Here is a 9,621-nt window from a genome sequence, read left to right on the forward strand (position 1 = left end):
CTGCATTATGTTTACATGTTTCTCGTGAATTTGCACAAATAATTCAACTGTTACAATGTAAATTATACTTAAATGAATGTATAGTAATTATAATATTTGTAAATTGTAAATAATACAAAAAATTTTCATAAGCTGTTCGGACATGCGAACGAAACATAAATACTAACATTGCTATGGTGGAACGTCTTTTTATTAAATCGGTTATCTCGAATTGTTTATTGAAGCAATTAATCGTCGTCTTATTTATTTTTTATCTAACAAAAAGCACTATACAATATCAATTATGTTTATACTGTGTTTTAAATTAACAGTAAAATAAGTTACGATTAATGTCGATACAGAATATGATATGAAATATATCGATTTATCAAGTATCATTTACAATAAATATGAAATATTGGAATTTAATTTATTATACAAACGAGTATTATATTACAATTATTCACATTATACTGAAACTAAATTTTTTCATTTCCATATTAAAAATTTTTCATTTAAAGAACGAAAATGTTTTCGGAACAATCGAATTTTCATTAGTCGAAAAAATAAATATTATATGAAAATTAATTTATTCAATTATAATTAATTCAACAACAGCTGAAGCAGAGTACCAATTTATATTGCTTATTTGCATATTATATATATATATATATATATATATCAATACGTTTCAATATCTTTAAATTATGTTCTACATTTTCTGGCCATTGTTTCATTGTTTAGAAATTTTCTTTTCAATCAACAGCAGTTTTACAATTAAATTTCGATCATATTTCAAAATTGTTTTGAGTGTGAACATATTTAAAAAATTAAAAGGTACTTATATTTATTCATTCAGCGATTTTTCGTCGTAAATTAATTTATCCTGAAAATAAAAATAATAAAAAAATATCCCGAACTTTGAAGAATTAATACTAATTATTAAATCGATTTAGTGAAAATATTGAAATAAAATTATTATAAATTGATATTAATTAAGTACCAAATGGAAAAAAAAAAATTATATTAATTTAAAAATAAAACAAATATTACCTTAAATCTTAGAAATATTAAGTTGTTTATTATCATCATGATAGATAATATAATTTTTTTAAAATTTATATTCAAATTTATTTTTTCAGTTCAGCTCGGTTAAGTGATATATTTTTTATTTATTTTTGTATTTAATTTTCTTTTGAGAAGATTTCTAAAAATAAATCGTCAAAATAGTGTATTAGAATACAATATGTTTGATATTGTAATATTATAATGTACTTGAAGTCCCAAGATCGGTTTTTCGTATTATTAAAAACGAATTTGAATTTTTCGATTGTGTTTTAATAAAATTATATTTTAATTACATATATGATTTGTGTGTCTGTTAGCTTTAACAATTTGTTCTTGTTAAAATATATAATATTAATTATAGTATATTACGTGCGTTATGAAAATATTGTTATTTATGTTAATATTTTACTGTAGAACGATTAAATTTAAGCCCCCAATCACGTTTATGTATCACTTTTGCCTATACAACGCGCCGTTAAGAAGAGTTTAAAATGCATTTTTTTGAGTTACTATAGTAACCCTAGTTAACTTAAGTTAACATATTTACATTGTTTTAATTTCCGAATAATTAATAATTTTAATTTCCTATACAACGCGCCGTTATGAAGAGTTCAAAATGCATTTTTTTGAGTTACTATAGTAACCCTAGTTAACTTAAGTTAACATATTTACATTGTTTTAATTTCTGAATAATTAATAATTAATTAATAATTTTAATTTCCTATACAACGCGTCGTTATGAAGAGTTCAAAATGCATTTTTTTGAGTTAATATAGTAATTCTAGTTAACTTTAGTTAACATATTTACATTGTTTTAATTTCCGAATAAAAACGTTTTACTTCAGGGCTTAAAAAAACTGAAAGCTATACGCATAAGTAAACGTTTCTTAATAATTATTTTGTAATCCTTTTAATATTCTGCCCTTGTTGAATCAATTTTAAGGCATGAGGATCAGTCGTCCAGTGTCTCCTTAATGTTGCTCTTTCACGTAAATTGTTAAATTGACTTGAGTTTATATAGAGCATTATCTTATCCAAGGCAAAAAGAACATCTTCAGCTATAGTATTGTATAACATTTAATGATCATATTATTAACAAAAATACTTTCATATCCGTGTAGCTGGTGTGAAAAACTAAGACAAAATAATTCGGCGCGGAACAAAGTTATATTTCTGATAGGATTACACAGATACAAAATCTTTTATTTTCAAGAGTTGAGCCTAATATTATATCAAACAAAAAAACAATAACAATTTTGGTTTTAATAACTAACTTACAATAACTATATAAAAATTTGATAATTGTTATGTCGAAAAAAGTAAATATGCAATTAAAAAACTCAGTATATTGTTGAACAATCATTTTTGTTACAATTTATATAACATATTATTATAATGTTCTCTTTTGATCGTGAATCCAAATTCTTGCAACAAGAATGTAATTCCGTAGACTTTTAAAATGCGAGCCACAATAAAACCGAACGTCTTAATTAGTTGATGGAAAACCATTTCATATTAGATTAAAGAGAAAAGGGAACTAAGTCATGTTTTACCTATAATTTACAACGACATATAAAACGTTGATATTATACGGCGAGCTCGTGAACTTAAGTTCAACTCGGCATAAAAGTTTTGTCTTGACAAATGGGTTTCTATGAGTCCATTGAACGTAGACCAGTGCAACTGCAAATGCCGAACTCCATCCTTTGCAATGGAAATTGAGTTATCGATTAAAATGAGAAAAACAGTTTTTCATAACCGTTTTCGATGTCTCTTCGTTACCTATTAGCATATCACTTTTCGATTATTTTCTTTAAAAAAAGCAGCGTATTTTAACAGTATTAATTTTATCTCGATTCACTATGCACGTTGATATTACATTGATTGTGTGATGTGATTTTTAAATTTTGAATATTATCTGACTACAATGTTATTTTTATGTATATTTGATAAAACTGTTCACTATTTTTTCGCTGGCACCAAACTAAAATTAAATGTATCTAAATTTCAAAGTTTTCAACATCATACGCTTACTCTGCTTTGTGTTTATGGTTTCCCCAGAACTTTATGGTCACTACGAAAATAATTTGTTATTGTTTACTGTATATTTTCTATGGCAAAACAAAACTGTTTTATACAACTTGTATGGTTGTAAACATTAATAATTCGCTTATATAGTAAACACTATATTCGTGCATATATATTATGTATCGCTATAGTTTATATGGACATAAAGATCGCATCGTCGGATTTTTTTCTCTCAGCATTATTACTGTTTTCTTGAGCGCATCGTTTAATATTGATAGTTTCCTTTTAAATTTCTTATTTTTTTTCTTTTGTAAAAATAATATATGTATACTAACAGGTGCCTACCGTTTATTTTAAATAAATAAATAAATTTATTCGCTTATTGATGTAAATATTTTGGTTTTTCATTTCCATTATACACCTTATAAATCGCACATTCGACATTTTGGTGCACTGCAAATATTTTTATTACGATTGAATAGTTTCAGAAAATTCATATTCGATTGGGTTAGTTAAGATATATATTATGTTATACTATGAGCCGTATGCATATTATTCTCACATAGAGTATTAAATACACTTTTTACCATCTATCGCGACGATGACGAGAACTAAAGACAATGAGACATAATAAATTGATTATAAATACTTTTACGATAATGCAAATCACCACATATCGTTTTAGAATTTAAGAAATTATAAGTATCTTTTTTTTTACGACTAGACATTATAAAACATAATATTTAATATAAAAATAAAAATTGCATAATATGTTAATTATTCAAGGAATAAAAACACTGTAGTGCCATAAATTCGTCATGATACCATCACTATTAAATTCGCTTTTCGACTGATATAATTGTCCTGACCGTATTATTATTATTAATGTTATTATTATCACGCATTGTTGTTGTATTATTCATAATTATTATTGACAAATGTTGTGAACAAATGATAAATACTGAACTCATGTACCCGAAATTACGACGTTGATACGATCAATTTTATGGGATACCACAACCACGGTTGAAAACATCGATAACAAAGCGAATCATAATTTGATTACTATGCGCATATATTACGTGTGCTCAACTCGATAATAATATATTATACTTCTATATCGTAACGGTTCGCTCGTTTCTCAGCTTTGACCAACCAACGATCGTTACGCATATAATATAAGCCAGACTGGCCATAATCAAGATATACTGTCACAACAGCCGGCGGTGTTATTGAGTATACTGAGTAAATAAGTGTATAATATACGGATTTTGATTTTCAGTTTTCTAAACAAGTTTTCTAGAATATCATGATATTTTTTCGTTTTGCTTAAAACCATTCTTATTCAAGTCATATAACTCTCAGTAATTTAGACAAACGAGTAACATATAGTGGTATCACTCATGATTGGAAAAATAGTCTTTATCGGAAACTATGGTTATTTTAATCACGCTTCGCTTTTATTGTTAACATTATTTCAAACAATGATTTTCTTAGGAAAAGGTATTTAAAATCATTTAATTTTTCTCAAGTCATCGGTTTGCATTTGGGTCGTTTCAAGTTGACAGTGAATTCCGAAGTGCACCGTCTGATTTTTATAGAGTCCTTGATATTTAGATGTCAAATGATAACCATACTATAGCTGATATTTGAAAGTATCATAATATGAATATTTTATATAGAATCATACTATATAATAAAAAAAAAAAAAGAAAAGAACTTAAATAAGTATAGTTACTTTATTTATAGATAGTTCACATATTTTATTTTTTAGTTTTCTACACACAAGCGTTTACAGATTACCGAGTAATTTGTAAATTTTAAATAAAATTATGATCTATTATCTAAAATATGTTTAGAAGCTGCGAATTTGGTGCACTTACAAAATTTGCATATTTCATACTTGTAATTTATTCATTATTTCGATGCTTCTGTCTAATATTGCCCTCTGGAATAGGCAACTCTGCACAAGAAATTTATTTTAAGAACCAAAATTACAAAAATTAAAATTAAAAAAACCGGAACCGGACCAAAATCAGAAAAAATTATTTAGGTTCCAAGTCCTTATTTAAATTAATTCATGGATATCATTATATAGTCACTTTGAGCTCTTATTATTATCGTACTATCGGAACGTCCAGTTATAATACGTATAATATTTAATTTTTTTTTGAGAAATAGCATTAAAAAGAAAATTTTTGAAGAATGAGGCTATCGATTTCATCAAATATACTTAAAATATTCAAATCTTATATACGTTAGCATCCTTTCACGATGAAACCCTTACCGATCGATGGACAATGTGGCGCGCGCAAGGGATTCGCACCGTAAAGGAAGACGATGCCAGGGGTATGATAATAACCTAACCCTGTTATAAGGTGTGCGATTCACGGGTTTCTCCTTCTAAAAACTATAGCGCATCACTATTTCGCAGAAGGGTGTGAGGGATAACGCCATTTGCAAATCGAATCCGTAAATTACCGCAATGTTTTGTCGGGTTTCACCTGCGGTGCACACACACACACACACACACACACACACACACACACACATATACACACATACAAACACACACAATATATACCGGATAATTGCATTTAAACGCATCCCTTATCCCCTTGAATTTCTCCATTCCTGTATCGATCATTAACTATCTCCCTCTGCATTGTGGGTCGGAAAACCGGGAAAGTACGTTATAAACCAGGAAACATAATATGAAAGTACGCCACCGAACCAAAACAAAAGTTAAAATAAATCGTACCCTTAACGAGTCTATATTATATTTAAATACCGTCCGTGGTATCATTTGGTGTGCATAATATGTCCTATTCTATGCTTCAACAATTATGACGTTCATATAAAACCTACCAATACTAATACAACTATATATCATTAGGTAGGTACATTGATAGTTTATCGGATACGATTCGACACCGAAAACATTCCTTGCAAACATAAATCTAGTCCATCTCTTTATAGCTGGTAAGCTGGATAAGGGATTTTCCTCTAAGCTCAATCTATTAATTAGAATTGCACATTTATTCTATCCTATCATTATTTTTTCCCTTTCATTTTTAGTATAGCATGCGTCTATATTAGGAGCGCTATAAGACGATTTTTTTCAATGAATTTATTTTGAAATACAATTGTTTTTTGTTCATTTGTATATACATTATTTATTTTCAATTTCATTATAAATGATGACAACTGATTAAATTTAAAATTTACTCATCTTCCGATTATATTTCTATGTATGTATAAGAAATGTTAATTTTTATTTATATTTGGTTAAAGATTGCAAGGAGTCTTTATTACAAAAATGTCGTTATATTATTTTTTATGAGTTATTTAAATTATTAGTTGAATACAAGTTGTTTACTAAATAATGCGGTTCCAATGATTTCATAAAATAAATTGGTCTTACGTTATGAAATGAATACGTTTGCGTCCTTTTAAATATAATTATATTCTTTTTGTATAATAAAACCAAATAATACATTACAGTTCAAACAATATATTCAACAAGAAATAGTATAAAGTATAAAGTATAAGGATTTAATTATTTTTTGGGTAAAAACTAGTTTTATTATTTTAATATCTGTGTTGGACTTCCTTTTTTAAATAAAATATATTGTATATTTAATACTCGTAGGCCTACAGATTTTTATTTTTGAGGTCAAAATTTTTTCAGTAATGGAAATCATTGAAAAACTTCAACTCTAGAAAAGAAAATGAACCGAAATTATCTTATATAATTGACGATAACTGTACAATATTGTTTTATAAAATATTTTATCAAAATTAAATCAAAGTAACAAACAGTTGTAAGAAAATAACGAGAAATATCAATGATAAAACATAAGAAAAAAATTTTAATTCTGTTGAAAATATATTGATCATTTCAAATTAAGTGTATTAAATTACAAAACAAAAAGAAAATTATCGCAGCTATAATTCTATTATAAATACATTTATTCTGCACACAATCTACATGCATTCTAATAATACTTAATTATATTTACTTAAACCATATTGATTTACATATCAATCATAAATTATTAAAAACAACATATTAAACGAAATATTTCTTTGGTAATCAAAATGTGAAAAAGTTAATGAGTAATATTTGAATAACATCAGTATAATGGAAGTTATTATAAAAAGAAATCATACTTCAGTTTACAATACAACATTGAATTCTCGTTGAAAATTTGTTATGATGTCACTTTTTTTTCATACGAACATTTAAAAATAAAAACTCATTTCGTTTAACCCTAGTTAATTAATAGTAGTTCTACTGCAAAATTATTTTCCTCTTCAATATATTATATAATTAATTAATCGTAAGTATTGATCAATAATACTATCTTGGTCCGGATGGTCAATATGATATGATTGAGTGTACATATAATTTCAATTGTGGTTTTTTGTATAACGCGTACTCATTTACATATTTTAGTTTTATTGTTAATGAATAAGTACTAGTCATCTTGGTTATAAAAATGTTCAATACAAATGAAATTAAAGTCTTTCCGAGTACTTTATGTGGGCTTAATTTTAGTTATAATATCATTTTGGTATTTCATAAAATTTCTTTATTCCTTTATAATTGGATTTTGTCCTTTTGTGTTACTTTCTATACTTCTACATAAAACGTCATATTATGGCGCGTAGTCTCTTCATTAAATTATATCTTAAATATTATGCTCATTGAATTACACAATAAAAGTTGTTTTAGACATGAATATTGATGCTCTTGCTTAATGATATAATTATATACAAATACACGCGTTCTGTAATTGTTATAAGTTTCTCTTAAATTATTATACCGCCCTTGGGGGGAAAAAAACTCTAAAAAAAAAAAAAAAAAAAAACAAAGTATAAAACTATACCACCATTATTTCTTGTGGTAATCGAGCTGAAATGCGAGGTCAATATAATTATAACAGTTATAATATTAACTCAAGTTTCGTATTCGTATTAGGAAACTGTAAGGCCATAGAACTGCATATTTTTATAATTATCTTATCTGTAGTAAACTTAATATGTTCATAGTAACTATTTATTAAAATATTTTAAAATATATTTTATTGACTTACCTTGGAAACAGTAATTTTTTTTTTTTTTGAATTTTCATAATATAACAATGTTGATAATTTATAACTTCTTATTTCGCATACTAAATTTAAATCTAATACACTATTAATTTCAATTATTAAGAATAAAATGTTAATCAACGTTAGTTCAAAATTGACTACTAGTAGTTCTGATGAAACGGGATTGTACTTCGATCGAACTTGAAAAATAACTACCTAAAATACTGAAAATAAATTATTTCTGCTATCTTTATTTACATTTTTAATTATTTTATAAATTCGAGTGAACGAGAACATTTTGAAATTTCCATTCATTTGACGATACACTATTATAAAAATCCATACTACATTATATTTATACGGTTTGACTTATTTTATTTTAAATTTTCTTACCAGTACTCAGCAAATCGTATAACAGTTTAATTTGATGAATATGAAACATACTATTATACCATACATTTAGAATGATAAAATGTGCAGTGAATTAGAAACAACAAAACAACATTCGTTATAATATCAGGCCGTTTGATGACAAAGATGCTTTAAAATAAGCGAAGGAAACGTTTAAATCGTCCAGGGTTTATACAATAATAATATTCGAACGCGAGTTGTAAATGTACGATTGTTTTGATAATCGTTTTTGTTACGTTTTTGTTTCGATTGCATACCTTATCGTTCGCGATAATGTTACGTACGCGCATTGTACGTTGAAAGCGTGCGAATAAAATTATAATAGGAACATTAATTATCTCGTGAAACTCGCGTGCACAACATGATAAAACATATAATTAAGTTTTAGTGATAGTGGCAATAAAAATGAAAATAAAAAAAATAAAATAATCTAGCCAACTCGCGGGATGTATACGAAAGAGCAGTGTCGAGTAATTGGTTTAGCCAGTTGGACGAAAAATAATAAGCATTCATTAAAAAGGCGAAAAAGTTTCCGGATTAATATTCCTCAGCTACCTCTCTTCATCTACGCTTCCCCTTTTCTTCCAGTCGGTTTGCTGGCCAGAGATAAGGAGCTCTGACCTGGCTGCGAGCAGGCTGAAAAAAAAAAACACTTTTTTTACGCATAATATCTTACGTACACCAATGTCAGAAGCGTATCCAGAGCAATCTCCTTGTTTTTGTTCTAAGGATCTTCTTCCGCTTGAAACGATTCATTAATTATAATTTCGACCATGAAAAAGTTTTAATTTAATGTGAAACCACTTTATATCAATTTTTATATTAATTTTTAAATTCATTATCAATAAAATAATTATTTTAAAATTGGTTAGATTATTAATATATTCGGGAAATAATAATTATAATCGGTAAAATTTAAATAGAAAGTCGCGTACTTTTATTTAATTTTTTTAAACTTTATATTTACAATGTTTCAGAGAAACGCATTATTTTCCGAAAAATACTATGCAATAGCGTATTTAAAATGAATGACCTTTGA

The sequence above is a fragment of the Sipha flava genome, unplaced genomic scaffold (assembly GCF_003268045.1).
Source record: "Sipha flava isolate LNK unplaced genomic scaffold, YSA_version1 1_pilon_pilon, whole genome shotgun sequence".
Taxonomy (NCBI): Eukaryota; Metazoa; Arthropoda; class Insecta; order Hemiptera; family Aphididae; genus Sipha; species Sipha flava.